The following is a 26961-nucleotide window of genomic DNA, read 5'->3' on the forward strand; positions in this document are numbered from 1 at the left end:
GTTGACTAAGACATAGCTTAAAGAGCTATGTCAAATAGGAATAGGAAGTTCTAATAGTCTCAGGGGTCACGTGATAACAGGAACAGGGATCCTCTCATACGAGGATCCACACCGTAATAATAATTAATTATAAGTTAAATATATTAACTTCTAAGGATAAACTCTTTTTAAATAAGAATTTAGAAAAAGAGTAACTTTAGTTCTAAGTTATAAATAAAAATAAAAAGAAGTTAAAAAGCTATTAAAATAAGAAATACTACTATTTCTAGTTAATACTAGAATAAATAAAATCTAAATTATATAAGTCTTAGTTAATAGTAGATATTATTATTATATAATTATAAATAAAATATTAATTTAATTATTTAATCTCTTATATATTAGAATATTTATATAGATCCTAGATAAGGTAGTTCTAAATTAAAACTAAATTATTTAGGTTATATACTTTAATCTAGATATTTATAGTTATTAGTAAAAATAAGTATTTATATATATTATTCTCTAATAAAAAGATAATATAATATTAGAAGACCCTTAACTATAAGATATTAATAGTTAATACTTAATAAGAAAAGGATATATTTGAGATCTTTATGGCGGAATTGGTATGTTATATAGGTATATCTAACTATAGTAGGGGAAACAATTATATAATATATACTAGGTATAAAGATAAACATAATAAACAGGCTTAATCAGGTTAGATCAGGTAGTATAGATATTATAATAGTAGATATAATAGAGATACTAATATAGTAGGATAATATAGGAAATAATATAGTATAGGAAGATAAAAATTTAATATCTTTCCCTACTTAGACTTAATCATCTATAGTTAATCAAAATAAATATAAACATATCTAATTATATAGTATTACTATTAGAGTATTACAAATTAGTAATATTATAATAGTAAGATATAGTCTAAATAGTAGTATCTCTTTATCTACCTTAGATAGATAGTTTTTTATATATAAATATATATAGTTATATTAATATCTATAGACCAAATATATATAGTAATATTAGATATTCTATATACTAAAATATATAGTAGTATTAAATATATTTACTTACTAGTAAAAAGGGTAAATAGACTAGAGTTATAATATTAAATAGACTATCTAATTACAATACCTAATTATATTAAACTATATTAAAGTAGAAAGAATTAAAGCTATTTACTACTATTAGATCGCTAAACCTTTAGTATAATAAATATCTAATTCTTAGTAAAGGACTCTTAAGATATAAAAAAGTCTAAGATATTACTTAATAACTTCTTCCTTCTTATATATTATATATTCTTATATCTTTATATTAATTATTAACTACTCTTAAACTATAATAAGTTTATTAAATTCCCTATTAAGAAGTAATTATAAAAAGTATATTCTTCTAATATCTTAAAAATATTTATTAAAATCAGCCTAAAAATAGATATACTAGTATAATAGAGGCTAATATATTAATAGTTATTATTTTACTTAAGTTTAAATAAAGTTCTATCTTTTCTTACTATATCTAGTCTTTAGATTAGTATTAAATATATATCCTTTTCTTCTTTTTTACAATTCCTTCTTAGTATATATTATATAATATTATAGCTTTAAGAAAAGTATATTTATTCTATTTTATTATTATTATTCTAGATATTATTATATTATATTTAGGATATTACTCTTAGGCTTACTCTTTCGTTCTAAGTATTATATCTCCTAGATTATATAACTTCTCTTACTAATATATCTTTTTTTATAGTAATTATAATAATAGTACTAAAGATTTAAAAATACCTTCTTAATAAGATTAAGGATCTTAGGGTTAACTATTCTAGTAACCCTCTAATAATTCTTATAACTACTAATTATAATAAGCTATTTACTAATCTAATAATAATATATAATATTAACTAGTGCAATCTTAGCTATATAAAAGTTATTTCTAAATAATAAGTTAGAGTTATCTTTAGTTAATATAATAGAGTTCTTCTAGATATATTATATAACTATTATATTTACTAATATAGTCCTTTTATATCCTATATTATTATTATTTTTAATAATAGTAATATTACTTTTAGGGGTTCTTATATTAAGATCTTTGGGTACGAACAGGCATGTATTACTAAGTTAGGGGAAACGACAGTTAATATACATACACTAGTAAACAAACATAGCAAACAGATATATCTGATTATGTACGATCAGATAACTGTAGATAGATAGTAATAGACATAGATATAGATGTTGCCATACATAAACAAACATAACAGATTGTAATATATAAAATATATAAGGAGAATTAGATAAATTTATCTTATCCTCCCCTACTTAACCAAGATTATCTTAATCTTAAGTATTCATATAGAACGACGGTGTATAAAACACCTGTGGTGTAATTATATATATAAGGAATCACAAATATTCACGATTCGTCTTTTCGAGAGTACCATATTGCTTACTTTTTTGGCTACTTATAAAGCATCTTATATAATAGTATATAATAATATATCCAGCTATATAGTAGATAGTCTTATTATATAGTATATATTGTATAAGGAAATACTAATAATATTAAGGATTATTATATAATAGTAATATCCTAAGGATATTAAGGTAATAGAACCTCTTAAATTATCCTTCTAGCATATAAATTGACAATCTCAAGCTTAATAGTAGCCTGCCGATCATTTTCTAGATGGTTTTAATAATAATGTAATGAATAATATAGAGAGAAAGGCTATGATCATAGATTATATAATATTTACTAAATAGTATTATGATTACCCCTTCTAGCTATATAAACACCTATATTGGCCTAAGGCCTCTTACTTAGCTTCATAAAGCTTCCTATTTATAGGGGGTCTATATAAAGTATTAACCCCTCCTCCAGCTGTAAGTCCTCTTTCTCTTTAATCTCCTATCATAACTTAATAATTAACATCACTATTATTATTATATTGTCTTTCTCTCTAGCAATATGATTCTACTTATTTACTAAAGCTTACTAACACCACCTTCACATTATTTACTATCCTTCTTATATATCGTTATATCACACTCTCTCTTCTTTTATATACTTTTTCTCCTACACTTCTTTTCTTAAATATCTCATCATATCTCTTCTTTTCCAACAAGTATAATTCTAGATTCTTATAGTATTACTTAAACTAAATATAAGCTAACGTCTTATTTCTTATAGAAATATTGGATATTCCACCCCTTAATATAAATATAATCATACCCTAGAACTTTAATATCAGACCTTAATTTATAAAAGCTATTGTATATAGCAAAGATATTAATATATTTAGTAATACCTTTCTTCTTGATTTCTAATCTACTTCTGATCTTATACTTATTGCTATACTAGTTATATATAATATAGATTAATATAATATTAATAATGTTAAAATCAATTCGAAAGGACAAAGATGTATATATATTACTTAATAAATCAGGATAGCTACCTCTCTATTATATATATACTATTTAGTAGATTATGGGCCTTTTCTTTTATATATAGTTGTAATTCTCAATAGTAGAAATATTATATTTAGTAGCTCTTACACTTTATATGTATATAGGAATACTATAAATAGATACTCTTTCTATTAGAATCCTCCTAAGAACCTTATTTACTTTATATAGGATACTTATCCAACCTCCTATTATTATATCTCTTACCATCTAATTAAAGATCCAGCTATAGAAGAGAATAATTGTAATATAGAGGAAGCTTCTTCTCCTATAATCACACTATGAAAGTATTATATTACTATCTCTATATCTTTTTCTAAGAAGACTATATCTCCTATCTCTAAGAAGCTATATATAACTATTCCTACTCTAATAACTCCAAAAACTTTAGTTTATACTAAGCTGATCCTTTCTCCTATACAAAAGACCTAGAAGATCTAATCTTCTTTTCTTATAGCTTCTTCTTCCTCTCCTAGTCCAAAAGGACCTACTTATACTATTGATATTAAGTATTCTAGTAGACTAGTCTATCTAATAGACTAGTATTTTTCTCTACTAGATAACTATAATATCTATTACTATATTAAAACTAGCAAGTTTAAGCTAATACTAGTAATATATAATTAGCTTTCTCTTATAAAGTCTTAACTAGCCTATAATTATATATAGATAGTAATAGTTCTAATAGAATACTATATTCTTAATTCTAATAAGAGTAAGGCTAAGTTAGAGGGGAATCCTTTTATACTTAATATAATTAAGACTATATCTTAAGTAGTTATTTTATCTATAAAGAGGGATAATTATTATAAGAAGAAGTCTATTCTTAAGGAAGAACTTAAAGAGTTTAGAGATATTATTTATAATAAGCCTAAACTTTCCACCTATAATACCTTTAATAATAAACTTTCGTTTAGTGTATTGCCTAGATCTCTAACAACTCCTTTAAAGAAGACTATTAGTAAATAACCTATTTACTGTAGCTGGCCCTATAAGAATACCTTAGTATAATTTATACTATTTTATACTATTTTATACCACTTTATAACATTTATAACCTTTTTCTGGGGATGATTCTTAGTATTTTTCTATATTTAATTTGATTGTACTTTCTTTTATATTCTTAGCTAGTACTTAATAAGCCTTATATATCTAATATAAATCTCTACTTTATCCCCTTCCTTTTTTATAGACTTTATGACTTAGCCTTTAGGATTATAACAACAAAAGGACTATCTTTTATTAGTATCCTTTTGTATACTATTATAATATATAGAACACTTCTTCCTAGAAGAACATCTCCTTCTATATCTATATCTTTATTTTTAGAGATATACCTAGTTTTATTATTATTACTTAAGTCTAAACTTAACTCTTCCTATAACTCTTTAGGATTCTTCTATTTTAGATCTCCTTATATATATTAGTATTTTGCTATATATCTATATACTTTCTTAATAATATATTCTATAATTATATCCTCCCCTACTAAACTTTACTATATATTGTTATAGTAGAACTCTTCCTACTCTTTACAAATAAAAGTTAATAGATCTAAATAAGTTAGTAGTAAAGTATTATTCTTTAAGATCTTCTAGATCTTTTTAAGTCTTTTTAGGTTTAAACTAGCTTGTTATATTATAGTTTAAGTGACTTATAATATCTATAATAACTTTAGGTTGTCTACTCTTATTTCTAGAAGTCTTGATTTATTTATAAGATTTTGGAGTATATAGTTAGATAGTTCTACTAAAGTATATATTCTAAGGATATAGACTATTAGAATATAATATAGTCTAAACTACTTACTTTTAAATTTCTTTCTATTTTTGTTATATATTAATACCTAATCATCCTTCTAGAAGCTAGTTTTTATAACTTTACTATTATAGATATAACCCTTCTTAATTATATAATTTAATAATAATTTATTTACCTTCGTTTATATATTATTTAAGTTCTATAATATATCTAACCTTTCCACAAAAAGTTATGCTACTATTATATTATTATTATTACTAAATATTTATAGTTATTTATTGTATACTAAATAAAATAGACTAAACCTTGTTATACTATGTTTGTATATATATACAATAAAAATAGTCTATATTAGGTAAAGATCCTATAACTTTATTAGTTTATTTATTAAATACTTTATTAATATTTAGTCTAATAATCTATTAAAGTTTTCTACCTTCCTATTTATATATAGATAGTATAGAGTAGTTATTCGATATTAGGCACTAAGAAACTAGATATAGTATCTTACTGTCTTGACTAATAGATTCTAGTTATTATTAGTAACTATTTCCCTTAGTATACTATAATTTATAAAGATTTACTTATATATAAACTAACTTAAAGCTTCTTCTATAGCTTCTAGAATAATCTATATAACAACCCAGCCAGTAGTATAATCAATTGTAGTAATAATCTAGTGATTACTATTAGATATACAAGAAAAGTATCCAATCAGATTAATACCCTACTATTTAAATAGATAGATATTGTTCTCTACTATATATTAAGCTACTTCTTATTCTAAACCTTTTTGAGGGTTCTAGCTAACTTAGTATTCAAGGTATAATTTTATAATATCTTCTATATCCTTTTTTATATTTAGTTATTACACTTGTGGGTAAATAACTCTATTTATACCTAGGTATTCTAAATAACTAAATTTCTTATAGAGGTATAGTAACTATTCTCTATAAAAGAGAGGTTCTAGATAAGGTATATAAACCTTATCTTTATAGATAAAGACTAACTAATAATAAGCTATACTTATAGACTTTATTAGTAACTTTATATCATAGTATAACAAGTTCGGAGCAAACTTTTCCACGGCTCTTATAAGCTTCTTATCAACAGGAAGTATTCCTAAATCTAAATACTCTTCTATAGCTACTAACTATTCTTTTTCTAGGACTTTCATAATTATCTATTTTACTATAGTCGAGATTACAATAAGAGTAATATCCTAAATTAGAGGGAATAATATATTCACAGGGCTTTTACTAATAAAATCCAGCCTCCTACTAATAGTATTAAGAATAATCGCCTCTTTATCTTTCTAATACTAAATCTTCAGATCATACTCTTAATACTCTATAACCCAATAAACAAGCTATTTACTATAGATTAACAACATTTACAAATACTATAAATCCTAATAATCAATTATAATAGTTATTTTCGTACCGTTTTCTAGATAACAATCCTACAGATATAAGGCCTTTTTAATAGCCAATAACTTCTTTTTATACACAAAGTAATTCAATTCTGCACCAGAAAGCTTATAACTATTAAAGATTATAAAATAAAGTTTTCTATTCTCATCTATTTGGTTTAGGACTATCCTAATAGCCTATTTAGATACATTAATCTCAATTATAAATAGTTTTATTAGATCAGGTTAGATTAATATAGAAGTAATAGTAATAAGATATTTTAGTTATCTAAAAACCTTTTTATATACTACTAACTATAAAATTAGATAAAGCTTATCTTTTTAAAGCTATTTATTAGGCTTCTTTAACAATTTATATAGAGATATATAGATTCTAATAAAATCCTTAATAAACTATTAATAATATATTACAAGTCCTAAGAATTACTAGACTTTGTATATATTTATAGACCTTAGTTATAATATAATTATATTAATCTTTACTAATACTACTAAGACTTATCCTTCTTCTATATAAAACCTATAGAATTTAATATATTTAGCAGTAATCTTACATTTTCCTAGTATAATATATAATTAATATTCTCTTAATATAGCTAACACTTTTTTAAGATACTTATAGTATTCTTCTATAGTTTTTAAGAAAATAAGAATATTATCTAAATAAACCACAACAAATCAGCTAAGAAAAGATCTTAATATATTATTTATAATAGACTAAAAAGTAATAAGTATATTATATAGCCCAAATAGTATTACAATCCACTCATATTTTCCCTATATTGTATTAAAAGCAATCTTTTCAATCAACTATACTCTTATTTGAACCTACTAATACCTAGATATTAAATCTATCTTAAATATAATCTTAATAATACCTATATAATCAAGTAGATCTTAAATTCATAACAGTAGATAACTATTTTTCGACATTAGTCTATTTAATATATAATAATCTATATATATCCTCCAGCTACTATTCAGTTTTATAATAAATATTACAAAAAATCTCTAAGCGCTTATAGATAGTCAAATCAGATCCTTTTTTAATAGTTTGGATACTTATTTTACCTATTCTTATAGCTTTTATTTAGATAATATATATAAGTTAATATTAATAGGTATAGTATCTCTAGTATATATATTATATAAGATAGCCTATTCTAATAATAACTCTTATAGTAATATTATCTTAAAGATATCCTTATATTCTATTAGGATAGTATAAATCTTTAGGTCTCTATATATAGGAATCCTAGATAACTTAAGTACTTTAAACTCTCCTACTATCTCCGGATATATAATATATAATACTCCTTATATAGACTTATACTTTAATTCTTTTTATACTTATCTAGCTAATATTAAATTTAGCTGTAGGTCATTATTATTTAAGATATACCTATATTGATTATTAATCTATATGATATACGTCCAGTTGTAATTATAAATCTTTATAATAGATATTTTCTAACAGATCTTAGGATTCTAATACTTTAGGAAATCCTACTTAAGAATAAGTTTATATTCTAGTAAATCAAGTACCTATACTAAAATAGTTATATACTAACTTCTAAAAATTATTAGGAGTTAAACCTTCAACCTTACAATAAGTCTTTTTCTATTAGGTATTTAAATATATATATCTAAGCTTATTTTATAATAATTAGGATACAAATAATTTTTCTTAAGGAAGTTAATAGAAATAAAGATATAGGAAGTACTATAATTAAGTAAGGTATAAATAGCTATATTTCTATTTTAGCTATATACTAAAACTTTATAATACAATAAAGAATCTCCTATAGTATAGAGATCTACCTTAATATTAGTAAGTTTAGCTTTCTTCTTATACTTTTCTATACTCTCTAGCTTCTATAAAATAACTAGAGTAGTAAGAATTACTAATACTAGGTCTAATAGATCTAGACCTATATATACTAGTAATTTCAAAGTTTTTTTTATATAACTAATAAGAGTTTTAATTATCTCAGCTATCCTTAGTTTTTTAACTTTTTAATATATCTAAAATCCCTATTTTAACTCTTCTTAAATGATTAATAATTCTACTTAATATACCCTTTCTTATTATAATTAAAATATATCTAAGTTTCTTTCTATTAGTTATCCTTTAATTTATTTATAGACTTAAGAATATCTAAGTCTATTATATCAAGATTATACTAATTACTATATAGATTACTACTTCTATCCTTCTTTTCTAAATAGCTAGTGATTATAACTTCTTATTTAAACTATATAAAATACTTAATCACCTCTATAAGTCTTATTAGATAATTTTAGTCCTCTATCTAATACTTCTACAACTATATTTTTATACCTTTCTATAAGAATTAAATTAGAATAGTCTTTAATATCTTAATTCTATATTTAGCTATAACCTCTTAGAGATCTATTATATACTTAATAAAGATATAATCTCTTTAATAATATTTCTAGAAGTAGTCCTATTGTTTTTCTTTACTAAGATATTCTAAGAACTTATATTTAATCTATACCCTATATACTATAAATATATAAACTTCCTAGTTAGGATCTATAACTACAATATATTGTTTATAATATTTCTAAAACTAAGCTACTCTTTCCTTAAGAGTTCTATTAGTTTAAATCATCTTATTATATTCTTCTAGTTATACTCCAACAAACTATATAATCTTATAAAAGTAGTATTTATAGTCACAAAGATACTTTTATATAATATTATCCTGAATTCAGCTGTTATATTTGTCAATTATATAAATACTCTTTATCAATATCTATTTAGTAACTAATATATTTAACTAGGTATAAATAGTATTGGATATTATATTATACTAAGTAGCCTACAGTACTCCTTACTCTATATATTTATACTTAAATATAATAATAGTCTGGATAATAATTTCAGATATAACTACTAGATTACTATTAATACTCTATATATTTATATAAGTCTCTATAAGTACCGATAGAAGGATAAAAAGTATATATATAGTTTACTTATCTATAGATAAAGCTTACTAGTAATCTTCTAATCTATTGTTAATAACTTTATATAAATAATAATTATCTATTATAGTTAATATATTCTAGCCTTTTCTTTAGTAAAATTAAATATACTAACTCTTCTTTTCTTCACAATAAAGTTCTTCTAAAAATATCAAGTCCTTACTATATTTATCTTTTTACTTCCCTTAGAGATAACCATATCATAATTCTTAACCACTAGTCTCCAGTTTCGCTTAGAAGAATACCCTAAAATAATATAGTTAATATAATACAATATAATAGCTCAAAAATAAAGTGCTAACATATATAGATCTACAGGATTTACTATATCTTACCTATGCTTAGAGCCTTAACTATCCGATCATAATAATTTGTACTTATCCTACGAACTTTGGCTTTTGAATTCCCTCAGATAAAAGTTATATATATAGTATTGAGCTTCTATACACTATCACTACATTAAGATCTCTTCGGCGGACCTTATCGCCTTTCGAATCGTTTTTTCTAGGGTCGTATAGATATTTATATTATGCCCCTAGCAGCCCCTAATAGACCATAAAAGGCACTATCTTTAAAGTAATGCTACCATATAAGATCTTTAGGTGTAAACAGGTATATATTACTAAGTTAGGGGAAACAATAGTTAATATATATATACTAGTAAACAAACATAGCAAATAGATATATCTAATCATATACAATCAGATAATTATAGATAGATAGCAACAGATATAGATATAGATATTACCATATATAAACGAACATAACAGATCGTAACATATAAAATATACAGGGAGAATTAGGTAAATTTATCTCAATATTAATTATTTATATAGAGATACTATAAATTATTATTTATTCTAAGAGATATCTTCTTCTAAATTAATTATATATCTTTAAGAGTATTATTTATATTTATTCTACTTAATTAATAATAAATTAGTTAGTACTATATTATCTTTTACTACTCTAATTAAGAAGTATAAACTTATTTCTTCTAAGGGTTCTTCTATTATTAAATATTCTTTAAACCCTCTAAATTAGATATTTTTAACTATATCTTTAACTCTAAAGAAAACTACTAGTAAGGAATATCTTACTAACTAATATACTTCTTCTTTAGAAAGTAAAAAGATATATAGTTATATTAAATTAAATAACTTCTTAGAAATAGTTTTTACTCTAGATACTTTATCTTTTATTTATATATATTTAGATAAAGATATAGAAAAGTTAAATAAGGTTTTATATAAGAATAAGACCTATCCTAACTAATAGATTAAGAAAGAGAAGGAGTCTAAAGATAATAATCTATTTACTATAGAAATAGTAGATATAATTAAAAAAAATATTATTAAAGAGACTAATAATTCTCTTACTATTAATATATTTCTTATAACTCCTAGTTCTATTTAGTTAACTTTAACTCTAATTAAATATTGTTATAGTTATTCTTATAAGTAATTATTCTTTTTTCTTTCTTTTTATATAGGGATAACTTAATAATATAATATAATATATTCTAATAATTTCTTTTTCTCTTATTTAGAAATAAAGCTTTTTTAACTAATACTCTAGATAAGCTAAAATATTCTCTTAGAAATAGTATAAAATATATAAGATTTCTAGATACTTTACTCTTTTTCTCTATAGACTTATTTATTTAGAAGTCTTAGAAGATATTATAATAATAAATAGACTATTCTTTATTAGTATTTATTTATAAGTATTAGTTATATAATAAGCTAGTAATCTATAAGTATAAGTTTATTATATATTATCTTTTATACTTCTTTAAACAGATATTTCTAGAGATATTTAAATATTCTTATCTATCTCTTTTTTATAAGAATCCTATTCTTAAGTAGAATTATCTCTTAGGATATTCTTATTAGATAGTATATCTTAGTTATTTAATATCTATTCTTTAGAGTTTTTATTAATTAACTCCTTATTAAAAGAGAGCTTAAGTTTATTTAGTTTATTTATTATATATTTAGATATAGAATAATATATTCTCTATATAATATATTTAATAATTACTTCCTTCCCTATTAAACCTTACTATACTCTATTATAGTAGAACTTCTCTTACTTCTAATAGATAAATATTAATAATTCTAAATAGGTTAGTAGTAATATTTTATTCTCTAGGATTCTTTATATCTCTTCTAGTTAATTAAGATAGATACTAGCCTTTTATATAGTAAAATATATAGATTATAATATCTATAAATTCTTTAGATTATCTATAGTTATTTTTAAGAGTCTTAATCTATTTATAAGAGATTAGAGTATATAGCTAGATAGCTCTACTAAAATATATATTCTAAGAATATAGATTATTAAGACTTAATATAGTTTAAACTACTTACTTTTAAATTTCTTCCTACTTTTATTATATATTAATACCTAGTTATTCTTTTAAAAGCCTATTTTAGTAATCTTACTATTATATATATAATTTATCTAGATAGTATAATTAGGAAGTAATTTATTTATCTTAGATTATATATTATTTAAATTCTATAAAATATCTAGCCTATCTATAAAAGATAGTACTATAATAATAATATTATTATTACTAGATATATATAGATATATACTATAAACTAAGTAAAATAAGCTATATCTAGTTATTATATATTTATAAATATATATAGTAAAAATAGCTTATATAAGATAAATATCCTATAACTTTATTAGTTTATTTATTAAATATTTAGTAAATATTCTATCTAATAAACTATTAATATTCTTAACTTTTCTATTAATTTAAGGATAATATAGTATAGTAATATAGTAGTAAATATTAAGTAAATTAATATAATATTAAATACCTCTAGCTAAGAGATTCTTACTATTATTAGATATTATTTCCTTCAATACTCTATAATTCATAAAGATATAATTATATAAGAACTTTCCTAATACTTCTTTAATAATATATAAAATAACTTCTATAATAACCTAACCTATAGTATAATTAATAATAGTAATAATCTATCTATTATTATTTAGTATATAAGGAAAATAACTAATTAGATTAATTCTCTACTATTTAAATAAAAGTATACTATTAGAAACTATATATCTAATAGTCTCTTACTCTAATCCTTTCTTTAGATTTTAGTTTATTTAGTATTATAGATACTTCTAAGTAGTTTCTATTATCTCTTTCTTTATATTTAGCTACTATATATATAAATAGACTACTCTATTTAATCCTAGTTATTCTAGATAACTAAATTCTTTATATAGGTATTATAATAATTCTCTATAAAAGATTAGTTCTAAAAATAAGGTATAAATCTTATCTTTATAGATAAAGACTAACTAACAATAAACTATACTCTTAGAGTATATTAATAATATAGTATTATAATAGCTTAAGTTTAGAATAAACTTCTCTATAGTACTTATAAGTTTTTTATTAATAGATAATATATTTATATTAAGATATATTTCTATAGCTAATAGCTATTCTTTTTTAAGGACTTTTATAACTATTTATTTAGAAATAGTCTATAGAATAATAAGAGTAATATCCTAAATCAGAGGAAAATCAGATATATTTATAGGACCTTCTCCTAGAAAGTCTAGTCTTCTACTAATAGTATTAGATATAATAGCTTCTTTACCTTTCTAATACTAAATCTTTAGATTATACTCTTAGAATTTAATAACCTATTTAGTAAGTCTTTTACTATAGGTTATAGTTATTTATAAATATTATAAACTTATATAATTAGTAATAATAAATATTTTTATACTATTTTTAATATAATAATCCTAAATATATAGTACTTCTTTAATAGTAAGTAGTTCTTTCTCTTAGATAGGATAATTTAATTCTATACTAGTAAGCTTCTAACTATTAAATATAACTAGATATATCTTTTCTTATATATTATCCTAGTATAGAACTATTCTAATAGTCTATTCTAATATATCTATCTTAATTATAAAAGGTTTTATAAGATTTAATTAAACTAATATAGATATAATAGTTATAAGCTTCTTTATTCTTTAAAAAGCCTATTTATAATTTACTAACTAAGAAATTAGATAGAGTTTATTATAATATAACTCTATATCTAGTTCCTTTAATAATTTATATAATAGTATATAGATTTTAGTAAAACTATAAATAAATTATTAGTAATATATTATAAGACTAAGGAATTATTATACTTCTTATATATTTCTAGATTATAGCTATAATATAATTATATTAATTTTAATAGATATAGATAAAAGCTTTCTATCTCTAAGATAAAATCTATAGAATTTAATCTTTTTTAATATGATTTAATACTTTTTAAGAGATATATATAACTAATATTTTTGTAAAATATCTAAAACTTCTTTTAAATATTAATAGTACTTCTTTATAGTATCTAAGAAAATAAGGATATTATTAAGATAAATAATAACTATTTAGCTAAGAAAGGGTTATAAAGTATTATTTATAATTAATTAAAATATTACTAGGATATTATATAACCTAAAAAGTATAATAAGCTATTTATACTTTCCCTAAATAGTATTAAATATAATCTTTTTAATTAATTCCTTTCCTATATAAACTTATTAGTATCTAGAGATTAAATCTATCTTAGATATAATTTTAGTAATTCCTATATAGTCTAATAAATCTTAGATATATAGTAATAGATATCTATTCTTTAATATTAGTTTATTTAATACTTAGTAATCTATATATATCCTCTAGCTACTATTCTTTTTTAGAATAAATAAGATAGAGAAGCCCTAAGAACTAGTAGATAGTTAAATCAGATCTTTTTCTAATAATTCTTAAACTTATTTTGATTATTCTTATAGCTTTAAGTTAGATAATAAATATAAATTAATATTAATAAATATAGTATCTCTAGTATAGATATTATAAGAGATAACTTATTCTAGTAGTAACTCTTAAAATAATACTAACTTATATATATCTTAATAATTATTTAAGATAGTATAAATCTTTAAATCAGAATAATTTAATATCTTCTCTTTAGATATAGTATTTTTAATAGTTAGATAGATTATATATAATATATCCCCTACTTTATCTTTTAATATATATCTAGCTTATTTTACTAATATTAAATTTAGCTTTAGGTTATCTCTTTTAAGTAGATAATAACTTCTTTATTTATTAATATATATAATATATAAATAACTTTAATTATAAATCTTTATAATAGATATTCTCTAATTAATATTAAGGTTCTAATAATATAAGAAATCCTTCCTTAATATAAGCTTAAATTCTAGAATATTAAGAATCTATATAGTAATACTAGTATATTAGCTTCTAATTATAACTAATAGTTATATATAAAATTATATTATTAGGTTATTACTATTTAGTAAATAAATATATATATTCTTATAGGTTTACTTATAGAGATAGTCTAATCTATTTTAATATAAGAAAGTTATAGAAATAAAGATATATAAAATACTATAATCTAATAAAATATAAATAGTTATATCTTAATTTAGACTATATACTAAAACTATATAGTATAATAGTAAATTACCTATTATATTAAGATATATATTAATATATATAATATTATCCTTTTCCTCCTTCTTTAACTCCTATAAAGCCTCTAGAATAGTAATAATTTCTATAGTTAGATTAAGCTAATTAGGACTATTATTAACTAATAATTTCAAAGCCTTTCTTAGATAATTAGTAAGAACTTTATACTTATTAGTTATATCTATTTTTTTAAGTCTTAATTCTTCTTTAGATAACTATAATTATAAATAATATAACCTAGTTTATTATAATTATAGTATCTAAATAAGCTATTTCTATAATTAGATTATCTTTAATTATAGTTCTAATTAGTATTATTTAATAGTATAGTATCTAAATCTATAGTATTAGGATTATAGTTATATCCTTAGTTATTATTATTCTTTTTGATATAATCTATAATTAAGGCTTCCTATTTATACTATATAAATCTTTTAATAATATTAAGTATAGTATTTAGATAGTTATAGTCTTTAGTCTATTATCTTTAGAGAGATATATTTATATTTTTTTATAGGAATTAAATAAGTATTAGCTTAAGTATATTAATTCTATATTCTATTATAGCTTCTTATAAGTCTATTATATATTTAATAAAACTATAGTCTTTCTAATAGCACTTCTAGAAATAATCCTATTTTTTCTCTTTACTAAGATATTTGGAAAACTTATATTTAATCTATTTATAGTATATAATAAAAATATATATAGTATAGGTTAGGTTAGATATACTAATATACTTATTATAGTATCTCTAAATATAAGCTATATAATTCTTAAGAACTCTATTAGAATAGATAACCTTATTATACTCTTCTAGTTTAGATCTAATAAACTAAATGATTTTATAAAAATAATATTTATAATTATATAAGTACTTTTATATAGTATTATCTTTAATCTAGTTACTATATTCTTTAATAAAATAGATATCTTTTATTAATATATACTTAGTAGCTAATATATTTTTAGATAGTTAGTTTAATATAGATATAGAATATTTAGGTAGTAATAGTATAAATACTATAGGCGCTAGCTATAGTATATAAGCCTATTATTTATTCTAGAATACTTAGGTAGTATTATATATTAATATTATAATAGTTATATGATTTACTAGGTTATTATTCTATAAGATAATATAATATTCTATAAGTTTAATAAGCAATATTTATAATATTTAGAGAGTCTCTTTATCTAGTTTAGATACTACTAATCTATCTAGTAGTAATTACTATAGTTATTATTCTATATTATTAAATACTAGCCTTTCTAGTAAGATTTAATACTATCTAAATAGCTTTTCTTTAATTTAAAGTTCTTCTAAAAACAACCAGATCTCTAATATCAAATTAATATTTTATATCCCTCTAAATATATTACTATAGTAATACTCTAGTCTTATATAAATAGATAACCCCTATAATAGTTTAGAGTAGAAACCTTCTATAGTAAATAATATATAATTATATATAATCTTTATAGAAATCCCTTAATTTATATATACTTAACTAATATTAGGTAGTCTTTAGTATATAATTATAGTAATTACTTCTATATAGTGATTTTTAAGTAAAAATCTTCATAATATAACACTTTTAGTATTATTCTATTACTAGTATTGTTCTAGGCTCTCTATCTCTCAACAGATCTCTATACTATTAGATCTTCTATAAATAGATATATATATTCTTAGCTAATATAGTAATTATATCTAAATAGCCTTATAGAAGATACTATTAGAAAATAATACTACTAGATAAGATCTTTATAGCGAAATTAGTATATTATATAGGTATATTTAACTATAGTAGGGGAAACAACTATATAATATATACTAGGTATAAAGACAAACACAATAAACAGGCTCGATTAGGTTAGATCAGGTAGTATAGATATCATAGCAGCAGATACAATAGGGATACTAACATAGTAGGACAATATAGGAAATAATATAGTATAGGAAGGCAAAAATTTAATATATTAATATATTTATAAGAAATAGAAAGTAAATAAAGTACTAGAACTATATAAACTATATAATTAGACTAACTAATATAAGAAGAATATAGATTAAAAAGTTAATAATCTAAGTACTATATAACTTTATTTATAAAAGGAAGTAACTAAATTAACTATAAATTAGTAAAGTTATAATAGATAATATTAAGAAAGTACTATATTTAAAGAAATAGGATAATCCTAAAGATAAGCTACTAAGATACTATTAGTAGTAGTTAGATATTTTTAGCTAGTAATTAACTAATAAGTTATTTCTAAATTAACTAAGAATTAACTATAAAATCACTTTAAAATAAGATTATAAAAGTATTAAAGAACTACTTTTATATAATTCTCTCTATAATATAAATAAAGAAGAACTCCTATATCTATAAAAAATATTAATAGACTTTCTTAGAAAGAGCTTTATCTAAGTAAATAAATTATTTACTATAGTCCTAGTCCTACTAGTAAGAAAGCTAGATAAAGAAGTATAATTCTATATTAATTACTATAGATTAAATAAATTAATAATAAAGGATTATTATTTATTACTACTAATTAGAGAGATACTAAGGAATATAGGATAGACTAAATAATTTTCTAAGCTAGATATTATTATTACTTTCTATAAGATTTATATTTAATTAGAAGAAGAATAGAAAACAATATTTTAAATATAATATAGTCTATATAAATAGAATATTACTCTATTTAGGCTAATTAATATATTAATAACTTTTTAAAGATATATTAATAGGACCCTATAAAAATATCTTAATAATTTTATATCTATATATATAGATAATATTATTATATATAGTAATAGATTATGGAGGGATTATTAATAGAAAGTAGAATAAGTATTATAGAAACTATAGAAAGTAGACCTATAGTATAATATTAGAAAATTAGAGTTTAAATAAGATTCTATAAAATATCTAGGGTTTATTATATAAGTAGATAAGAGAATCTATATTAATCTAAAGAAGATTATAACTATCTAAAAATAGAAAGTACTAAAATTAATATAGAATATATAGAGCTTCCTTAGATTTACTAACTTTTATTATTTATTTATATCCTAATTCACTAATCTTTTAGCGTCTTTAATAAAATTAATAAGAAAAGATACCTAATTTATATAGAATAACAACTATTAATAAGTATTTAAAGAATTAAAAGACCTTTTTATTAATACCCTAATTCTAATATATTTCAAAGAGAATAAGGAAATTATTATTAAAGTAGATATATTAGGATAGACTATAGGAATAGTCTTATTATAATATAGACTAGATAGATAGCTATATCTATATATCTATCTTTCTTAAAAACTATTATTAATAGAGTCAAATTATAAGATTTATAATAAAGAGCTACTAGTAATTATATATATCCTCTAAGAGTAGAGATTAGAGTTAAAGATAATACTTTAATTTATTATTATAATAGATTATAAAAACCTATAATACTTTAATAAAGTATAATATCTAAATAAATAATAAATAAATAAGATAGATAGATATCTATCATAGGCCAATACCTAGTATAAGGTTATATAGTATATATAACTATAATAACCTAATATATAGAATACCTACTTAGTAATTCTTTCTTTAAGCTTTTTATATATAATATATAGCCTAGCTTAATTAGATATAAATTCTACTTTAGCCCTTTATAAATAAAAAGCTTCTAATTAGATATTATAAAAATCTAAAACTATATATAAATCGTCCTTAAATCAAGAGTAATTCAATAATATAACCCTTCAATAAAAGATATAGAAGTCTATAAGCTTACTATTATAGATATAGATACTATTATAGTAAATAGTATAGTTATAAGCTATATAGAGTAAATAGAATAAGTAAATTAATATAGAATATATAATATAAAAGGAATTAATACAATAATATAACTAAAAGTATATTACCTAAGATAAATAAATCTATTACTTAGAGACTATAATAAAATAATTAGTCTTATAATTAATAATAATAATAATAGGAGAACTAACTCTAGTATAAACTATAATTAAATTAACCTTAGAATCCCTATAATTAGAACCTATATATTACCTAAAGATATAATTATTAGATCTAATCCTATTTAGAGGAAAAGTAATTAACTAGTTAATATAGTATATAATAATAGAGAATAAACTATATATAAATAGTATAGTAATTAGCTTACTCTAAGACTAATTTATATATATATTCTCTAGGCTTAAGAAGCTTATCTAGAAGAATACTAGAATCTTTATAAAATTATAATAAAATAATAGGGATCTATAAATAATTCTAGACTATCTTAAAGATATTTATAGGGACTTAAATATTAAAATATATACAATAAGATATCTCTACTAGATATATTAGTTAAATAATATATTTTTTATAAAATTCCTATCTAGATTAGAGAAAGAGTTTATAGATATAGATATCTTTAAATAGTATAATAAAATAAAAAGATAGATCTTATTAAGATCCTTAAATAAAAATATAATAAATTTATTAATAAACTATAGTATTCCTACTATATTTTTAGATCTTATTACTTAGTTTTATAAAATTAATACTAATATAGATATTCTTAATATTAATATCTTAGAAAGATTATATTATATATATATCTAGTAGTACTAAGATTTAATAGATTAGATCTTAATTACTATAGTTAACTAAACCGAATTCTATATAAAATACTATTAATTAAGATCTAAAATAAATAGATAAGTAAAATAGATTAATTATAAAGAGATAAAGAGATAATAAGATAAAGAAAGATATCTTTATTATAGTAAATAAAACTACTTTATTAACTATATAGTACTAAGAACTAAAAAAAAGATATTTCTATAGGATTAAAGATAAGAAAGCTAGATATATAACTAACTATAAGTTAAATATATTAATTTCTAAGAATAAGCTCTCTTTAAATAAGGATTTAGGAGAAAAGGAACTTTAGTTCTAAATTATAAATAGAAATAAAAAAAAATAAAAAACGACTAAAATAAGAAATACTACTATTTCTAGTTAATACTAGAATAAATAAAATCTAATTTATATAAGCTTTAGTTAATAGTAGATACTATTATTATATAACTATAAATAAAATATTAGTTTAGTTATTTAATCTTTTATATATTAGGATATTTATATAGATCTTAGATAAGATAGTTCTAAATTAGGACTAAATTACTTAGGTTATATACTTTAATCTAAATATTTATAGCTATTAGTAAAAATAAGTATTTATATATATTATTCTCTAATAGAAGAATAGTATAATATTAAAAGATCTTTAGCTATAAGATATTAATAGTTAATACTTAGTAAGGAAAGGATATATTAATATATTATAAGAAATAGAAAGTAAATAAGATACTAGAACTATATAAACTATATAATTAGATTAATTAATATAAGAAGAATATAGATTAAGAAGTTAATAGCCTAAGTACTATATAACTTTATTTATAGAGAGAAATAACTAAATTAACTATAAATTAATAAAATTATAATAAATAATATTAAGAAAGTACTATATCTAAAGAAATAGAATAATCCTAAAGATAAGCTATTAAAATACTATTAATAATAATTAGATATCTTTAATTAGTAATTAACTAATAAGTTACTTCTAAATTAATTAGGAATTAACTATAAAATCACTCTAAAATAAAACTATAATAATATTAAGAAACTATTTTTATATAGTTCTCTCTATAATATAAATAAAGAAAAATTTCTATATCTATAGAAAATATTAATAGATCTTCTTAGAAAAAGCTTTATCTAAATAAGTAAATTACTTATTATAATCCTAATCCTACTAATAAAAAAGCTAGATAGAAGAGTATAATTCTATATTAATTACTATAGATTAAATAAATTAATAATAAAGGATTATTATCTATTACTATTAATTAAAAAGATACTAAGGAATATAGAGTAGACTAAATAGTTTTCTAAGCTAGATATTATTATTATTTTCTATAAGATTTATATCTAACTAAAAGAAGAATAGAAAATAATATTTTAGATATAGTATAGTCTATATAAATAGAATATTACTCTATTTAGACTAATTAATATACTAATAACTTTTTAGAGATATATTAATAAGATCCTATAAGAGTATTTTAATAATTTTATATCTATATATATAGATAATATTATTATATATAGTAGTAGATTATAAGAAGATTACTAATAAAAAATAAGATAAATACTATAGAAACTATAAGAAGTAGATCTATAGTATAATATTAGAAAATTAGAGTTTAAATAAGATTTTATAAAATATCTAGGGTTTATTATATAAGTAGATAAAGAAATCTATATTAATCTAAAGAAGATTATAGCTATCTAAGAATAAGAAGTATTAAAATTAATATAAGATATATAGAGCTTCCTTAGATTTACTAACTTTTACTATTTATTTATATTTTAATTTACTAATCTCTTAGTACTCCTAATAAAATTAATAAGAAAAGATATCTAATTTATATAGAATAATAACTATTAATAAATATTTAAAGAATTAAAGGGCCTCTTTATTAATACCCTAATTCTAATATATTTTAAAGAGAATAAAGAAACTATTATTAAGATAGATATATTAAGATAGGCTATAGGAGTAGTCTTATTATAATATAAGCTAGATAAATAGCTATATCTATATATCTATCTCTCCTAGAAACTATTACTAATAAAGTTAAATTATAAGATTTATAATAAAAAGCTACTAGTAATTATATATATCCTTTAAGAATAGAGACTAAAATAAAAGATAGTACTTTAATTTACTATTATAATAAACTATAAAAACCTATAATATTTTAGTAAAATATAATATCTAAATAAATAATAAATAAAATAGATAGATATTCTTATAGAGTTTAACTATAAACTAAAGTATTACTTTAGAAAACTTACTATTAGACCTAATATACTTTTATAGTAAAGTTAAGATATCCTATAGTATATTATAGATAAAAGGCTATTAAATTAGTTCTAAACCCTATTAAAAAAGATATAGATTAAAATAGGATAACCTAATCTACTAATAGTAAAAGGAATTAACTTTAAGAAAGAAATACTTCTATTTAAGAAGCCTATACTATAATAAGAATAGAAGAATATAAGATCTACTAATCTAAAGTATTAGAAGATATATAAAGTCTTATTTAAAGGAAGACTAATAAATTACTACTAAAGTAAATATAAAAATAAGCTTATTAGAGTACTATCTAAATAAATAAAGACTACTTTACTTTAGATAATAGATATAGATCCTAAATAATAAGATACTATATATAGGGATTATATAAAAGATCTATAACTCTTATATTATAGTATATCTTAGTTAAAATACTACTTATATAATACTATTATAGAGATTCTTCTAGTTAGAAGTAATAAAAGATATATAATATTTCTTATAAAACTATATAGTATATAGTTATAGTACTATATAGTATAATATAAAGTATAGGTTACTAAAACTACTACTAATTCTATAATAAATATAGATAGAATTATCTATAGATTTTATTATAGAACTACCTCTAATAGTATATATAGATATAATAAATTTAATAATAATCATAGACTAGCTTATAAAGAGTATAATTCTTATAAGTATAATAGAGATAACTACTAAAAAAGTAGTAAATATATTCTTTATCTATTTTTATATATACTATAGGCTATTATAAGTAGTTATAAGTAACTATAGATCCTAATTTATAGGTATATTCTAACGAATAATATATAAGAAGCTATTAATTTAATATTAACTATATAAGATCTTTAGATACAAATAGATATATATTACTAAGTTAAGAGAAACGATAGTTAATATATATATACTAGTAAACAAATATAGCAAATAGATATATCTGATCATATACAATCAGATAACTATAGATAGATAGCAACAAATATAGACATAGATATTACTATATATAAACGAACGTAACAGATCGTAATATATAAAGTATACAAGGAGAATTAGATAAATTTATCTCACTATTAACTACTTTCTATTTATAATCTAATAATATTATAGAGTATATAAACTAAGAAGTTAAATAGATCTTATATATATTTATAATCTATATATAGAATAATTAGAATATACTACTTCTTATCGTTACTATAATAATTAATAACTATAATACTAATATAATAAGACTATCCTCTTTCTTCTTTATATATAGTTACTATATTAACCCTATTAAAATAGAAAAAATAAAAGAACCCTATAAAACCTATATATAACTAAGAATTATAGATAAAATATTTATAAATTAATTATAAGAAGCTACTAATTAAGCCTAAGCTATAATTACTTCTATATAAACTCTATAAAAAGAGTAATTAAATAAGTAATAATAGACTATATTAATCTATAAAAAAGATAATTAGATATAACTAAATTTATAGAATATATATATATAATAATAATTAAAGAAGTTAGACTAGCTATATATTTAATATTAAGTTTTAGATATCTTTATATCTTATATAATATAATTAGAGATATTTACTAATATTTACCTAATATTCTATATAAAGCTAGCTAGACCTATTACTTTAGATCTATTTCTATTATAGATTATAGATAATCTATATCCCCTACTAATATTAATTAATAAAAAACTTAAGTATAAAGTAGAAAAGATAATAAATATAAGATATAAGAAAATTAGTTAAAGATACTATAATAAAACCCTAGTAAAATAAATAGATTAGATAGAATAGATCTAATAAAGTCTTAATAATATTTAAGATTACTCTATATTAGATATCTTTAAAAGACAATTCAGCCTTGTTTTAACTTTATTATAGGTCTAAAGATAACTGAATATAACTATAATATATATAAGAAGAACTATCCTAAAGGAGAGATACTATTATAGACTAATACTTAGTATAAGGTTATATAGTATATATAACTATAATAACCTAATACATAGAATACCTACTTAGTAATTCTCTCTTTAAGCTTTTTATATATAGTATATAGCCTAGCTCAATTAGATATAAATTCTACTTTAGCCCTTTATAGATCTTAGGAAGGTATATATCTAAAATGTTTTTTAAAATCCCTAGCCAGCTATCTATTCTCTTTTATATCTTCTTTCTTATGTCTTATAATAATAGATTGATTAGTATCCTTAATATATAAAATTCTATTATCTTTGAGATTTAATAATCGTTGTTTAGTAATTTTTCTAGCATGTAGGATCTGGATTTAGGCTATTTTTACGATTATAGAAGATACGTTTTGGATTACCTTAATATAGAAATCTATCTCTATAAGAATTTAATCTAATATCTATTTTTATTGTGGTGTAATACTATCTAATTTCCTTAAAGGTACTAGTTTTTTATAGTATTTCTAAATATCTTCTATATTCTTTAGAGATATATTCTCTAAACTTGAAGATAATAGATTTTCTAGAGGTAGTAATAGTATTTTTTGGAGATTAATTAATATCTCTAGTATAGAAGGAAGAGTATCTGCTAATTTATTATATACAATTTTTGTATTAACTAGATAGATCCCTTACTTTTGAAATATATTTTAGCAAACTCTCTATATTAAAGCTTTATCTCTAAAGCCTATGAAATCTGTAAGAAATAAGTTTTTATTTACTGTAAGACCCCTATACTATTATAAAATAAGGTTATTTTATTAATAAAAATAAGCCTTATAAGCCAAAAAAGGCTTACTATCCAAAGGTTAAATATAATTTATCTTATTTAGTAGAAAACTAAAGATTATGATCTTAGCTTCTTTAACTATATTTAAGAATTTAAATATTAGATATAAGCTATAGCTATTAACTAAAAGAATTCTTTACTTATCTTACTTAATATAAGACTTTGTTTATATAAAGGACTAAAGCAGAATTTATATCTAATTAAGCTAGACTATATACTATATATAAAAAGCTTAAAGAGAGAATTACTAAGTAGGTATTCTATATATTAGGCTATTATAGTTATATATACTATATAACCTTATATTAGGTACTAGCCTATAATAGTATCTCTCCTTTAGGGTAGTCCTTTTTATATATATTATAGTTATATTTAGTTATCTTTAGACTTATAATAGAGTTGAAATAGGGCTAAATTATCTTTTAAAAGTATCTAATATAGAGTAATTTTAAATATTATTAAGACTTTATTAGATCTATTCTACTTAATCTATCTATTTTATTAGGGCTTTATTATAATATTCTTAATTAATTTTCTTATATCTTATATTTATTATCTCTTTTATTTTATACTTAAGTTTTTTATTAATTAATATTAGTAGGGAATATAAATTATCTATAATCTATAATAGAAATAGATTCAAAATAACTAGTCTAACTAGCTCTATATAGAATATTAGGTAGATATTAGTAGATATCTCTAATTATATTATATAAGATATAGAAATATCTAAAACTTAATATTAAGTATATAGCTAGTCTAGCTTTTTTGATTATTATTATATATATATATTCTATAAATTTAGTTATACTTAGTTATCTTTTTTATAGACTAGTATAGCTTATTATTATTTATTTAATTACTTTTCCTATAAAGCTTATATAGAAGTGATTATAGTTTAGGCCTAATTAGTAGCTTCTTATAGTTAATTTATAAATATTTTATCTATAATTCTTAGTTATAGTAGTATATTAAATATCTTTAACTATCTATACTAACTACTATTTTCTACTATACTAATTCTACTATATTAAACCTTATAAAAATATTAAATTCCTATCTAATATTTAGTATACTATCTATAGGAGTTAAGAATTACTTATATATAATATAATATAGTCTCTAAAAGATACTCTAATATACTAAAATCAATATCTTACTATATAGCCTAAGCTATATTAATCAAAATATTTAATATAGTATTATTATTAAATATATAAAATAGGTTAGATTATAGATTATAGATTTTCTACTTTAAAAGAGTCTAAAGGTTCTTAATTAGATTAAGATCTAGTAAAAATAGAGACTAGATTATAACTTCTTATCTAAGCTTATTATAAAGATAATTATAAATAATAATAATAGTATAAGTTAGAGTATTATCCTATTAGAAAATTATATTTAGATTAATTAAAAAATCAGTAAAATTATATAATATATATAAAGGATAATAAAACAATTTATATCTTTATCTAACTCTAGATTACTATTAAAAGTTAATAATCTAGAATAATAGTAAGAGCCTAAGAAAAATAACCCTAAAATATTTACTTATACTAGAATCTTTAATAAGAAGTTAATATAACTTCTCTAGTTATAGTTTAGTCTAAGGATTAAATAAAAGAATACTTAGGATAAAGTCTAATCCCCTATTTAATTATATATCTATCTAACTAAAAGACTTAATTAAAATTATCTTTTTAGTAGTATTAATATCTTTTTATCTATTTAAGTTAAGTAGTAAAATATTTAGATTTAAAATAAGAATATTTTATAATTCTCTATTTTCTTATATTCTCTAAGCTAAGAAACTAACTAATAAAGTATTTTTTAACTTTATAATCTACCTTTTTAAGAAGATCTTTATATTTAACTTAAGGATTTTTATAGACCTTTTAGAAAATCTTTTAATAGTTATTCTTATTAAGTTTTTTTAGATATCTACTCTACTTTATAGATTCCTTTTTA

Source organism: Penicillium angulare (genome assembly GCF_028827245.1).
Source record: "Penicillium angulare strain IBT 27051 chromosome Unknown utg000005l_segment0_segment0, whole genome shotgun sequence".
Classification (NCBI taxonomy): Eukaryota; Fungi; Ascomycota; class Eurotiomycetes; order Eurotiales; family Aspergillaceae; genus Penicillium; species Penicillium angulare.